Genomic DNA, 13020 nt, shown 5'->3' on the forward strand with positions numbered 1-13020 from the left:
GAAAGAATTTAAAATTTTTCTGTAGTTTCTGTTGGCTGTGATAAGCATTTCGTTACTGAGATTGCTAGTTGTTGTGAATACTGTGCACAAACATCTGTCTCTTTCGTGTTCACTGTAATAGGCTCACTGTAGATGGCCAAACAAAGTGTGAATTATTTTCTGGAGCTAGGTGCTTATCTCCTTATGGTATTCAGTGCTGGGAAATCTGTCTGTTGTTTCTGGTTTTGGTCCGAGATGTTCAAGTAGGATCTTGCAGCTTGCGCATACAGTGTTTGATATTCTTAGGTTGTTCATCACTGAGCATCCCTGAGGTGCATAGCATCCAGTGACGAATGGCCTAACCAGACGAGAACAATGTTTTCTTCACTGGAAAAATACAAGTAAACAAATACTACAAACATTGCAGATCGTAACAACAAATATTCCTGCACCCATGATTTTTCTTGCCGCTGCAGCACAACATCTCCCGTTCTTACAAAACTTCAGCTCTTCTCCTACACCTGTTGTTCAGTGCAGGTCTCTGCTGTAGGCTATAGATTTTGCCTTCAAGGCTGCAGGGAACCTTCAGAAGAAGAGATGTGACACAGAGAAGTGAGCACGTGAGAGAAGGGCTACAGAGAACACAGGCTTCGGACACAAACAGACTGTAAGGGCAATATGTAGTGTGTGCGTTTGTACCTTGACAGATGTCAGCTTATCTGTTATGCATGCATTTACCTTCCGTGTCTATTTAGTACAGTAGCTGCCTGTGACATGTTGTGTCTGACCGTAGCTTCTCTGTAGAGCCTGTGAGAGAGCACCTTTGCTCTCAGGTGCTCTCTCTTCTCACAGACCTTGGGAAAGCAGATTACTTGATCTGTACTTCTCTCCAGAATGTAAAGCACATTAGTTCAGTGTAACATCCATTTTGTTTCCAGGAGGCACTCACTTTGTACCAGGGTGTGTAGCTCCTTTGGTACTTGTACTCAACCAGATAACAGCCTTATTTGATTTGAGGAACATGTTTGGATGCAATAGTGTCTAATTGAACTTAGCAGCAGAATTCCTATTGACATTACTAAGTTAGGATATCAGTCATTATCACAGTGTGTCTGTGGTGAGATTGCATTTGTAGTGATATATGAAAACTGATGGAATTAGGTTCAGATTATTTAATTTACTTTTCTAGATGATTTTTTTAAAGCTTTTTTGATCTACACTAGCAAGATCCATGCAAAGATGTCTGTGCTTTTTTTCAACTTAATTAGTTTGAAAGGAGAATGCCCGTGCCAGGATCTGAAAAGCTTTCTGTGACACAGTATGTGACATTTGGCCCTTATTTGAACATTATCACAAAACAGCAGTTACGAAGCCATTGCTTTTTATGATACCATAATTCTTCACCATTCATTCACAATAGGAAATGGCTGAAGGAGCACACCATCCTGTGCCAATGCAGTTTACTTTCTAACATGAGGACTTCTCAATTTAGCTTGTAGACAGATGGGTGTTCCTCAAACAGCTGAGCCAGGAAAAGATCTTGCAGCCTATCAGCCAGCCTGACTTTCTCTCTGCTGATGGGTATTGCCTTCCTATGAGAGCCAGCTAAGTCACTCATTTGGAATTTTACCTGTTCATATCTTCTTAATTCCTTTCTTAATTGAGCTAGCTGGAACAGCTGGACATTTGTCCGTAATCTTACAGAACCCATAGTATTCTAGTGATGAAATTAAATGGGGCACAAACCTATAGTGGTGGACCAGAAGCCAGTATAATTTCATGAGAACTAAAAGATTTGGCCCTAGGCAGAGGCAGGAAGAATAACCTCAGTTTTGAACAGAGCTGAGCTAAAATCTCACTGACCCTGTAACGTGATCAGCAAAGTACTAGATTGGGCTGTGTAGGCTCTATTATCAGAGGGGAAAAAATGCTTACAGTATCGCTTTGCATTCAGTTGGGATCAGTATTAGAACAGTAAGATGTAGCAGGTGATTTCAGACTTCTAATTAAACAGGGATTGCATTCCCACTGTCACAAAAAGTGAAATCTGAAATTTGTGATATGAAAATTACCTAGTTATGCCTTTCTTGCAACCCTTGTAAGTCCTTTGTGAAACAGAAAAAAAAACTATTACATTTGGAAAAGCTTCTGTGGAGCATTGACATGTTCAAGTTTTTATTAAATGATTAATCTATATAAGATTTGTGGAATCCAAAGCAGAAACGTTGTTAAGTAATGCACACTGAAGAATACATAATCTCATATTGATTCCACAGAGGCTTTTGGTTTTGTTTTGGGATTTATGAACTCTCATGGGTCTTCTAAAATTAGCAGATGTGAGTACTATAATAGCTCAATAATGTCATCTGTCTGGCATCAGGAGCCCTCTTTTGCGGTAGCTAAGTGTCTTTTGATCTGTGATGTGGTCCGGTAATGTTCTAAAGCTCTCTGGCTTCACTAAAGAGTAAATGACTGAGTATCAGCAGTTTGTAAAGCCTTTTAATACTGCTGAATAATGACAGTGTACAGTGCTAGAACAAAACAACAAAGACTGGATATACAAATGTTGATGGCCACTTAGTTTCTAAAATAATTACAGTCCTTGTGGTTTTGGCTTTTACAACTTTGGAGTATAAATCCTTTTTATTGAATTTTTATAAAGTGTTGTTCTGGAAACACATTTCTGAACAAAAGCTGTCAAATGTTTTGCCACAGAAAGCAAAAACATTTCTTTGAAGCCTGTCATCCAGTCATCTGTCAGAATATTCATTATTTTTTTGAAATGCTACCAAAGCAGCCATGAATTAAAAAGGAAAAAGTTGTTTTGAAAGAAGATACATCCTTCTCATGTTTAAATTTATACTAGAATTTTAAAAGTAAATTACTGGCCTAATCTAGTGGCAAAATGACTGGAGAAATTAAATACTCTGCACAGCAAATGACAATAAAAAGTGAATCTTCAGATTTTTCACAAAATGCTTTTATTCCTCCCTTGTTTTGTAATTCCTTTAAAGCAAGCCATGACAGCCTAGAAAAAGGATGGGCAGGCTCCATGGAAGACCAGAAAGTCCCTTTTGTGTCTGCCTACTGCGGCACTCCATCTCAGTCAAGTGGGAAAAGGAGAAGCTCTGCCTCTCCTGCAGAGGAGCGCATACTTTCTTTCATCAGGAAAGATTAATGTTGTTTTCATTGCATTCTGTATTAAATAAGATCGTGTATAAATTAATTATGAATTTCTGAGTAGAGCATCTTTAAAACTACAGTTAGTTTAGTACATAAATTCCTGCGAAAGTTCTTGTGCCTATTGACATCCTTCTACAATTATTAGTAATGCAGTTGGTACTTCCTTCGTCTTTAAAGTACCTGACTACATTTAGAGTACAAAAGTGGTTGTTTATTGCCATCAGATAAAGCTGCTTGATGCTCATAAACGTAGCTACTGCTGTTTGTTGTGACAAAGCTGAACAGAGCTAAATGCATTTTCACTCAAAACCATCTTTCCACTCAGAAACCTCCGAACAAATGAAGGAATCCTATAGATTTGAAAAAAGCATAGTTTCCACGTGTGTGGTCACTCACACAGGTAAGAATGAAGTAGTCTGCTGAAGACAACAGCATGCTGAAAGGGAGGGAGAAGCTTCGACGCAGTGTAACAAGTGTCAGTGCCTGGCCTGGGCAGAAGCGGAGGCAGTGAGCCGCTCAGTCAGGGTGCTGCCTGAAAAGGCTCTGAAGCTTTGAGCACGAAACCAGCACCTGATTTATTTTTGAGTGTCATGTTAGACTCTCATAAATGAATAAAATGCCTTTTTGAAATCTCCTTTTTGGAATAACCTACGCACTGAGATGCCTCTTGGCCAGCATCCATGTTCAAAAGTGACATTTCTCTTATTTTACTATATTGACAGTGATTTGACTTTTTTTTTTTTAATTCCTACAAGTATACCAACAGTTGAAAATAAATTAGTACCCAGAACGTGTCACAAATCTTTATTCCAGTATGAGCTGTTCTTTAACGTGGCACACAGTTTAACTGATTGTTTAGCAAAAATAGATTTAAATTTCTGATATAGCTTGGTGAGTTTTGATGGAGAATCTTGGGTTAATTGTCCTTCTATGTCACGTTCCAGAGTGTTTTATTAACCTAACCAATGTTCTGTCAAGTAGCTGTCTTTGCACCCCTTTGCCATAAATATGTTAAATATGACTTTTCAGTTTCCTTTTTAATAGCTGTTTTGACTTCCACACAACTTAAGGATTTCTATATAATTTGCAAACAGGTGTGCAACCAGAGAAGCTCTGTTGTGCCAGAGATGTATTTGAGATGTAAGTGCGCACAGGTACTGTGCAGTCAGGCTGCTTTGTTAAAGGAAAGTGCTCATCAAAGCAACAGGTTCTGATTAAGTACTGAAATACAGTTCTAATTTGTCACAGGGCACACTAAATATTGTTTTCATATGTTTGTATATATATGTACAGATATATCTATTGTTAACTATATAATTTACGTAATTATATAACCTAGGTGTACAAATGATTTGCCTATCTTTAGAAATAAAGGCCTTCTAACATAAAATTTACATTATTTATAAAATGCATCCTGGTAAATACATGTGAAGGATGGTATTATGTTAGAATTATTTTGAAGGAGACTGCAGTCATTGATGTGTGGTAGTTGCCTACACTTTTTTGAACTATTTCGTTTGCAATAAACCAAATAAATGTTATTTGAATAAATTAATGTAAAAGGTTGGTTGATATAAAACTCAGAAGTCCAATAAAGGTTTGACATTCATTTTTACATCCCTTACAGAGTTTGCAGACTAAAGCACTTCTCTTCAGAATTAAAAATTCAGATATCTAACAGACTACACTAGGAACGATGCTGCAACTCATTAGAAAGAAATACTTCTTTTGCATAGTATTCCTCACCAAAGGAAGTCACCAAATAAATCCTTTGAAATCACTGTTTCTCACGAAAGAAATCCTTTGCTTAATGTTCCTCATCAGTCCTTCAGTAGGGAGGGACAGAGTCAACTTAGACTGATGGGAATACTTCAGCATAGCATTGACCCAGCTTAGATCCATGAAGACGTAGGCTGGGTGTATAGTTTCACAGGATGCTTCACTGTTTAATTTCTGGCTGTCATCCAAAAGCAGTAGTTCATTTGGGGAAATCTCTGTCATGACAGAACCTATTTTTTTCTTGCATAGCTTTGTTTTCTCTTGGATCAATGACCTAATGGTAGCTCACTGGGGATGCTACAGTTCTTAAATGCAAGGAGAGAGGGCAGGAACTTCCAGTGAGGCACAGAAGAGCTCAGGATCTCTTCGTATTTTCTTGACAGCTACTTGCCATTAGATCGGAGCAAGGCTAGTGTGCAAATCCACCCCTAAATAAAATACCACCTTTTTCGCTCAACTGAAAACCAATGTCGGAGAGAACTGTAAGGATCACTCTTGCAAAAAAACAGTTTGGACAGTGAATGGATATCCCTGATTTCTGCCCTCCACCCTAGGTTCTATTTTAATTTGTAGAAATTTGTTAGCTCCATAATTCTGTGACTCTGCCAAGCAAAGCAGAGAAGAAAAGTGGTTGATCTAGTCTCCATTAACCCCCTTTTTCATACCTGTAGTTGTTTAGGATATGTGAAAGGTTAAGTACTGAAATGTACCTTCTAATAAAGTTCTTTGATGATCAAGAGACTGCAGTGACTGCTGGCAAAAAAAAAAAAAAAAAAGAGGAAGCTACTTTTCTAACCTGGCCCTTACTGCTTTTATAGTAGCTATGGCAATTGTATGGCTAATGTCATTTTTACTCAGCAGTCAAGTTCGTTCAGGTTTAGTTGTATTTGTTTTCTCAATTCACATTTCACTGGCTTCCTTTTTTTTTGGTGTAGATGCCTTGATCCAAATACATTAGGAGTGGTTCATTGTGTTTAAAACATTTTAATTATCCCTCTATCCTTTTCAAATGTTTGAGTCTTTCCTTCCTTCACTATCTCTGCTAAACCAGTGCAGTAACTTAGGTAAACTTTCTCTGATTAAACATGTGAGAAAGCTTACGTGTGAAGTTCAGAGTATCTCAGTCATGCCAACTGTTGGCTTTATGTCTGGAAATTCTGGTTTTTTATATTAAACAAAAGGTATATCAGACTTTTCCCAGCATATACTGTTGTGAATACATCTTGCAATGTTAAGAATAACCAAGACTGTCAGCCGTTGTGGAAGAAAGGAATGTGGTTTAATTAGGCACAAATTTTATTATCTTACCTGGCAGCTACCCAGCAGCAAGCATTATATGTCGAAATGCATGTAATTTGTTGGATCCAGCCTAATGCTGGGAATTCACTATCAAGATTAAAGAATGAGAAAAGTCTTACTTCACATTTACCTTCTGCACAGTTTCGTGAAGGGTGCTTCCAGGCAACTCCTTTTTAGAGCAACCAGCTCCTTTTACAGAATGAATTATGAAGTTTAAAGAATGAGATACAAGTGTGAATTTGGAGATCCCCTATGATGTGCTGTAGCAGAAACGCTACAGAAAATCTATAGCATTTTTAAATAAATAAAAAGGGTACAAAAAGGTCAGTTGCCTTGGTTCAAATGTAAAAAAAAAAACCAACACCTTAAGATGTGAATCTTAAAGGAGACACAGACTCTTTTCCTGTTCTGCTATTCAGGGTTATAAGAAAAGTATTCCCATGCCGTACTGGCAATCCCTAAGTATGCTGATGTCTGTTTTATGTTTTTTCGTTCTGGGAGAAGAAGCTTATAAGAGTTTATTTGGTCATTGTTGTCTGGTGACTGCTGCAGAGACAACCAGCATGGCATAACCCCTTTCAGGTACTTGATGCAATTCCATCTAAAATATGGCATGAGAAGTTTGTTTCAGTGTCTCAAATTACTAAAAACAAAAAAAAAACAAACCCACAAAAACTAAACAAACCAACAACAAAAAAAACCCCACTATCCTTGAGACTTTTAATATCTGCCTTGATATCTAAAACATTGTTTTCATGCACTTAGAGATGAAAGTTGATTTGCTGCTTTAAATTTTATTCTGACAGAGACTGAAGCTATCAAACTGAACCTAACTTAATTATGGAATATAATTATGAATTTGACTTGTAGTTTAGGCTAGAAAATGGTGAACTACCTACCAAATCTTTGCAGTGAAACAGCTTGAGTCAAGTTCCTGCTAAGGAAGGGAGGAATCAGGGCTGCGAGAAGGCTGCCCTAATTTTGCTGCCTGGTGTTATCAGCCAATCTCAGCTATTGTAATTGCCATCTGTGAGAGTATATAATTAATTTAGTGTTTTATTGTTCAGACAGTAAGAAAAACTGTATCTCAAAGCCTCTACTTCTGTATGAGGTAGAGTGTTCTTATTCAAATCTGATTGAGGTTTTTTTTTTTTCCTTGATGGACTTTATTTCCCATCACCCTCCTTCTTCATAGATGGCTCTTTTCTCAGCAGCCTGGAGAACAGCTCGTCCACCCATCTGGGTCTGGTGGTGCTTACAGCTTTTAGGAAGGAAGAAAAGGCAGCATCTGTCTGTCTGCAAGAATGAAGGTTGTTAGGAAAAATCAGGGTAGGGGAGGGAGAGATGTAATACGTTCACAGCTTCATCTTCTTTCGATAGACCATATGGGAAATTTAGTAAGGTGTCCCCATTTCCACAAGTCTTGCTTTCCAGAAGTACTATTTAAGATACATTGTTCTTCTGAGCACATCTGAATTGGGAATTGAAGTTGTGGAACACTGGGGAATAATGCCTGAAGGGAAGTTAAAGGTGAGACTGAAAACTGGGCTGGTTTCAGAGATGTAAGAACAGGAGATCAAAAATTAGTTTCTTCCCAGTGGCGCAGTACTTTCTACATGTCGTTACAGACCCAATTAAAATAACATTTGATTAAAATTGATACAACAAAGCACAGTTTTAAGTGGTGCTAAGTCTCTGGATAAATTGAAAAACCAGCAAAATTTAATTTTATATTAAAGATTAAAGAGTACTTTCTGGTCTTAGTTGTATTATGGTTTCTCTGGTGTATAAGCAGTAAGGCAATTTAATGTAAAATTAAAACTCCTTGGACAACAGCATCTCTCTCAATTTAAATTAGCATGGCTGAGAAAATAATTTCAGCCTTTAATGTTGATGTATAGCAATTTTGCATTCTTTACATGTTGAAATCCAAAACAATATTATGCTAATACGGCTGTATCACCTGCAGGTGTTGCTTAAGAGTCAAGTGAGCGGTCCTTTGTATTTTCTTTGAAGGATCAATATTTCAAGATGTGCAAAAGAGAGGGGTCTGACTGACAAGCTGCCTTGATACACTGTTATTCTGTGACGGGATTGATTGAAAATTGCCTCAAAGAGTAAGATAATTTATAAAAACTATAAAGCACAGCCAAGTGTTTGAAGTAATCAAAAGTAATTAGGAATGTTAGTTATTTTTACTTTTTAAAATATCTTGCCGTCCTTTTTATAGTTTCTTGAAGTTTTTCCTTCTGAAATGTTCATATTTAGTACAGCATTTGCATGAAAAATATGCATTAGCTGTTACAGCTACGCAGAAATTAGAACTGACAAGAATTTACTGAAATGATGTCCAATAATTGTGCTCTGAGAAATTACTGTTGACTGTACACATATTATTGGAGACAAATTTGTGTTTTTTTAATTTTTTGTGCATGACTAATAATTTAGCAAATAACATGACAAGAAAAGAAAGATAGATTGGAAATAAAATGGATGCATAATTATAAACCAGTGTCTTTTAATGAGAACAAGAATTCAGTTGTGGTGTGAATTCATGCTGCCTTGTTTCTGTGTCTAGATGTATTCTCATAAAAAAGCAGATGTTTCTTTGAATGCTTCGTTGTGTGATACAAACTTTATATGAGTATATATGTTCATAAACTATTTTTATTTTTGAATGATTAAATATAGTCATTCTCTAGTGGGGATAAAATGATGTGCTTATCAGTCTGCTAGTACCAACATACAGTCTGGATTACAAGTTGTGTAGTAAAGTGCTTTTGCAGTACTGTCATCAGCTTTTCAGAAAGTTTTTTTTTTATTTATTTTGGGATTTTATACTATGTTTTCCTCTTGCAATGCTATTTTTTCCTTCACCTTGAAGAATCTTTCTTTAATTCAACATTTATCAACAATTTTGTGGGAGGATATTGTATGTGCTTAGAATAGTATTCATACAAGAAGAAAACAGACTATTTGAAAGAGTACATTGAATGGAAAAAACTTCCTCCTCATCCAGTGGTGCAACTGTGCAGAACTGCACTGAGCTTAATTTTAACAGCAAAAAAAAAAATTACTATTCTTGCAGTGTATGCTGTTTGCACTTGAGATCTTGATTTAAAGATTAAATTAGTTGTAACAAACCAAAGAAAACAGTAGTAAACATGGCAGTATGAAATAAATTTCTTTTATCTCCTCGGTGGTAATGTGAATGCGACATTCAAATGAATGTGTGAACAATGTAAATGTTTACCTCAAAGTGTTCACTTACATAATAGATATGAAGACCTGGGTAGGATTTTTTTGTTTCGTTGATGAATAGTGTACACGTATGAAAAATGCAGGGAAGGCTATTTCCTGGTTAGGGGAAAAACTGGATTAACTTCTTGATGATTAAATGAGCTTTTTTTACCCTAAAGGTTTGAATTAATGATTTGTATTAAAAAAGCCCACTCAGGCTCTAGTTATTGGCTTTGTCCTATTGCTGCTTGCTTAATTGCACCTAAAATTATGTTATTTTAGTGGTGTTAAGTGCCTTCTCTGCTTCTTTTAAATGGAAAATTGAAAATATTCTTAACATATGAAATATATTTCAAATAAATGGGCAACAGCATGGAAATGTAGGTTAGCACATCTCATTTAGAAAGTTTCAGTTTGACAATGGTGTTTTAAAACTCTATTAGAAGTGCAAGATTTATTGTGAGAATTAGGCTGCAGGGTTTTATTTTTGATACATTAAAATAAAAAAATACATTGAATTAAAAATCCATATTAATCCTTTAACACCACAATAACAGAGAAATTTTCCACATTTGCGTAAATGGGAAATGCATAAAAATAAGCCCTTCATTTATATTTTTGAATTACTTTTTTTTTTGGTCTTTGATAAAGAAGATACAGGCAAATGGCTGGGGAACAACAGATTTAATAGCTTCAGCTGCAATAAAGATTATAGAACAAATCTTAGGAGTTTTAATCAAGCCAAGTTCAGATGAAGCCAGTGGCAGATTTGTTTGAATAACACCAGCAAAATGAATGATTAATCCTAAAAATATAAATTTCAGTACATTGTATCTGTTATTTCACGTCCCACTAAAATAACATGACAACTGGTTCTATCCATTTGTGTATTTAGATAGATGAGTTTTAAGCGCCAATGGCAGTAAAACTGGCTAAAAAACTGGAAAACAGTGATAAATGGAATGAATGTGATAGTTATGGGTAGCAGTAAACTCCAGGGGGCAGTGATAACAACTGAAATGCTGGTACAGTCAAAACGTCGTCTTTGGTTCCAGTGGTTTCATCCAAGGCGCTTTTCCTGCTCTGAACTAAAAATCTTCACTTCTGAACTAAAAATCTTCACTTTTTTTATCCGGCTGGCAATAGAGTTGGCTAATGGAAAAGCTGTATGAGGAGGAGGAGGATACCCATTATTTGTACTTCAGAGTCAAAGGTCGGGGTGGTGACAGTGACAGCGAGCTGTGCTGTGGTCTGTCTGGATGCGTCAGATTTTCTGGAGTTTACCTTACAGTGCATCCACAGTGGATCCACAACATGTCTGACACCTTCAGGCGTTAGTGCTTTTAAATATTCCTTAATTACAGCAACATTGTTTTTTCACCTTTCTCTTTTTACTTCCTGTGAAATATCTGTTCTGCTCCTGTAGCACTTCATAAAGATGAAATCTATGCTGAAATAAACAGTCAAACAGTCACTGTGAATTGTTGTATACTCCCACTTAAAGCTTCCACAATGTCCACAAGAGCGTATATATTCAGGGAGCTGGAAACTCTGCAGGTTAATAGTAAATAAAAAAAAGGGAGCAAAGGCAGCAGGGAAAAAAAAAAGAATTGAATGCCAACCTTCCCTGCTTTACTTTTATCTATAGAGTTGAGGTGGCCAGCTGCAGCAGGCAGCTTTTATGAAGGTGACAAAGCTAGTTAACACTTTGCGTGTTGTTATGGATTAAATTTGAGAGTGAGGAGGAACTAGAGATGCTCATAGAGAGCAATGATAGAGTCAGAAAATCTTAAAACTGGCAGGTTCTTTCTGACTGTTGTTAGGACGACAGTCATCCCTGCACGTGTGATCCTCAGTAGCTGAGCATGATGACCTGGTTATGAAACGTAGCACAACGCTGGTGAGATCTACGAACAAACTTTAAGGAGTTTATTCGTTTGCTTAAGTCTCACATCATTCTGTCGGGAACAGTGGCAGCATGAATTAGTGTGGTTTAAAGCATGGACAGACCTGATTTGCACAGCTATAATCATTGTGAACATTATCAGCACTTTTAGAGAGAAAGGCAGGGATATTTCTGAAGCGTGGAAGTGTTTGTATCTGAGCTTTTGATTAATTTCAGTTTTTAATGGTGGGTAGAGATTCCAAGCTAACAGATGTAATTGTACCTCCTTTAACGGAATTAATTAAAATTAAACCAGCAAACATACTAACTTTTCCCTGTGAAAGAGATGTTATGCATAGGTGGCCAGTCCCCAACCCCCACCTCCAAAAAATTCTACCCAAGGCAGCTAGCTGGAGTTTGTACAGTTTGTTCCCTGAGCGCTGTTTACCCTCCTTTGTTCATGTACTTGTTAGGGTTTTATATCTGACAGAATGCCTTAGTCCTCAGTTTCTGGCACTGTCCCTATTCTGCGCGACCTCCTCCCTAGCATAACTATTCTAGCATTTCATGCTAATATTAGTGGTTTCTGCTCTACTTCCCAAAGGGAGGAGTTTCCCTGCCTTTGAATCAGATTCTGCTCTTTTGCACAGTATGCTTTTCACAAGAATATTTCCAGGATTGCAGGAATACTTCTGGACAGATAGTGCTTTTGGGGTTAGCTGTAGGGATGTAAAGAAGGTAATTAACCGGAGTAATGCAGAATGTATTACCTTCTCCTAAGCGAGCTTTCTGAAGCCCCTGCTTTGAATTATGGTGGGTTAAAAAAAATAAAAATAAGGGAAAAAAGGAAGAAAATCCCTTTAATCGTATCTCCTGGGTAAAGAAATGAACATTTCAGGGAGCATTTCAGCTCAGCATCCCTTTTGCATATTTACAAGGAACAAACTGTTGTCATTGAATTGGGAGTCTTCACTCAGGATGATGGTGCATTTCCCTTCTGCCCACTCTGTGGTTTTCCTTCTGCTTGTGTTTGCACAGTATGGTATAGCTGCAATAGCAGTCTGATGATTCATAGATATTTTTCTCATAAGGACTTTCTTGCTGTAATGCAAAACCTTTCAGAAGGAAAGAGATGGGCTACTTGAAAACCTTTGTCTTCTTGAAGTTCTGTCTGAATTAGATCTTCTTAAAGTGGATTTAATGAGCGACTAGATCATTTGCATGCTTCTAAAAATGTCAAAGCATAGCCTGAAAAGCTATACTAATGATACCGTCATGTGGATACCAGTTTTTAACATCCAAGTGCTGTGAAAATGTGTTTTCCTAATTTATTTTCTCTCACTCACTTTGAATGATTTCTGACTCACTGAGAAATTTAATAATTGAGCTGAATTCTTTACTCTCCTTGATCACCATATTTAGTGATGCACTTCAAGCCAAACTGTATCTCTCTAAACCTATGCAAGCTGGTTTTTTACTCCCTCCTGTGTAAACTCATAATCTTCAGTAGATTTGCTTCAGTTCAAGCACTTCAGCCAAGTATTTGAAAGACAGTGAGGTATGCATACATGCGCAAGAGATGAAGCATATTTGCTCAGGCTGTAATGACTCGGAAGGGCTACTGAAATAAATGGCACTAAACCTTTTTTTAATGC

At 37.0% G+C, this 13020-nt stretch overlaps 1 protein-coding gene across 21 annotated transcripts in view; it reads left to right on the plus strand.

Moving 5' to 3' along the window:
• The window catches only part of NRCAM (neuronal cell adhesion molecule), a 157651-nt gene that overhangs the window by 65610 nt on the left and 79021 nt on the right, over positions 1-13020 (plus strand). The window contains exon 3 of one of the 21 annotated variants that reach the window (XM_086747863.1): positions 8210-8357. The exons of the other annotated variants lie outside the window; for them this stretch is intronic. The gene's annotated coding sequence lies outside the window, so the exon portion shown is untranslated. The remainder of the gene's footprint in view (positions 1-8209; positions 8358-13020) is intronic. 21 annotated transcript variants of the gene reach the window in all.

This window comes from Chlamydotis macqueenii, chromosome 1 (genome assembly GCF_036417535.1).
Source record: "Chlamydotis macqueenii isolate bChlMac1 chromosome 1, bChlMac1.mat, whole genome shotgun sequence".
Lineage (NCBI taxonomy): Eukaryota > Metazoa > Chordata > Aves > Otidiformes > Otididae > Chlamydotis > Chlamydotis macqueenii.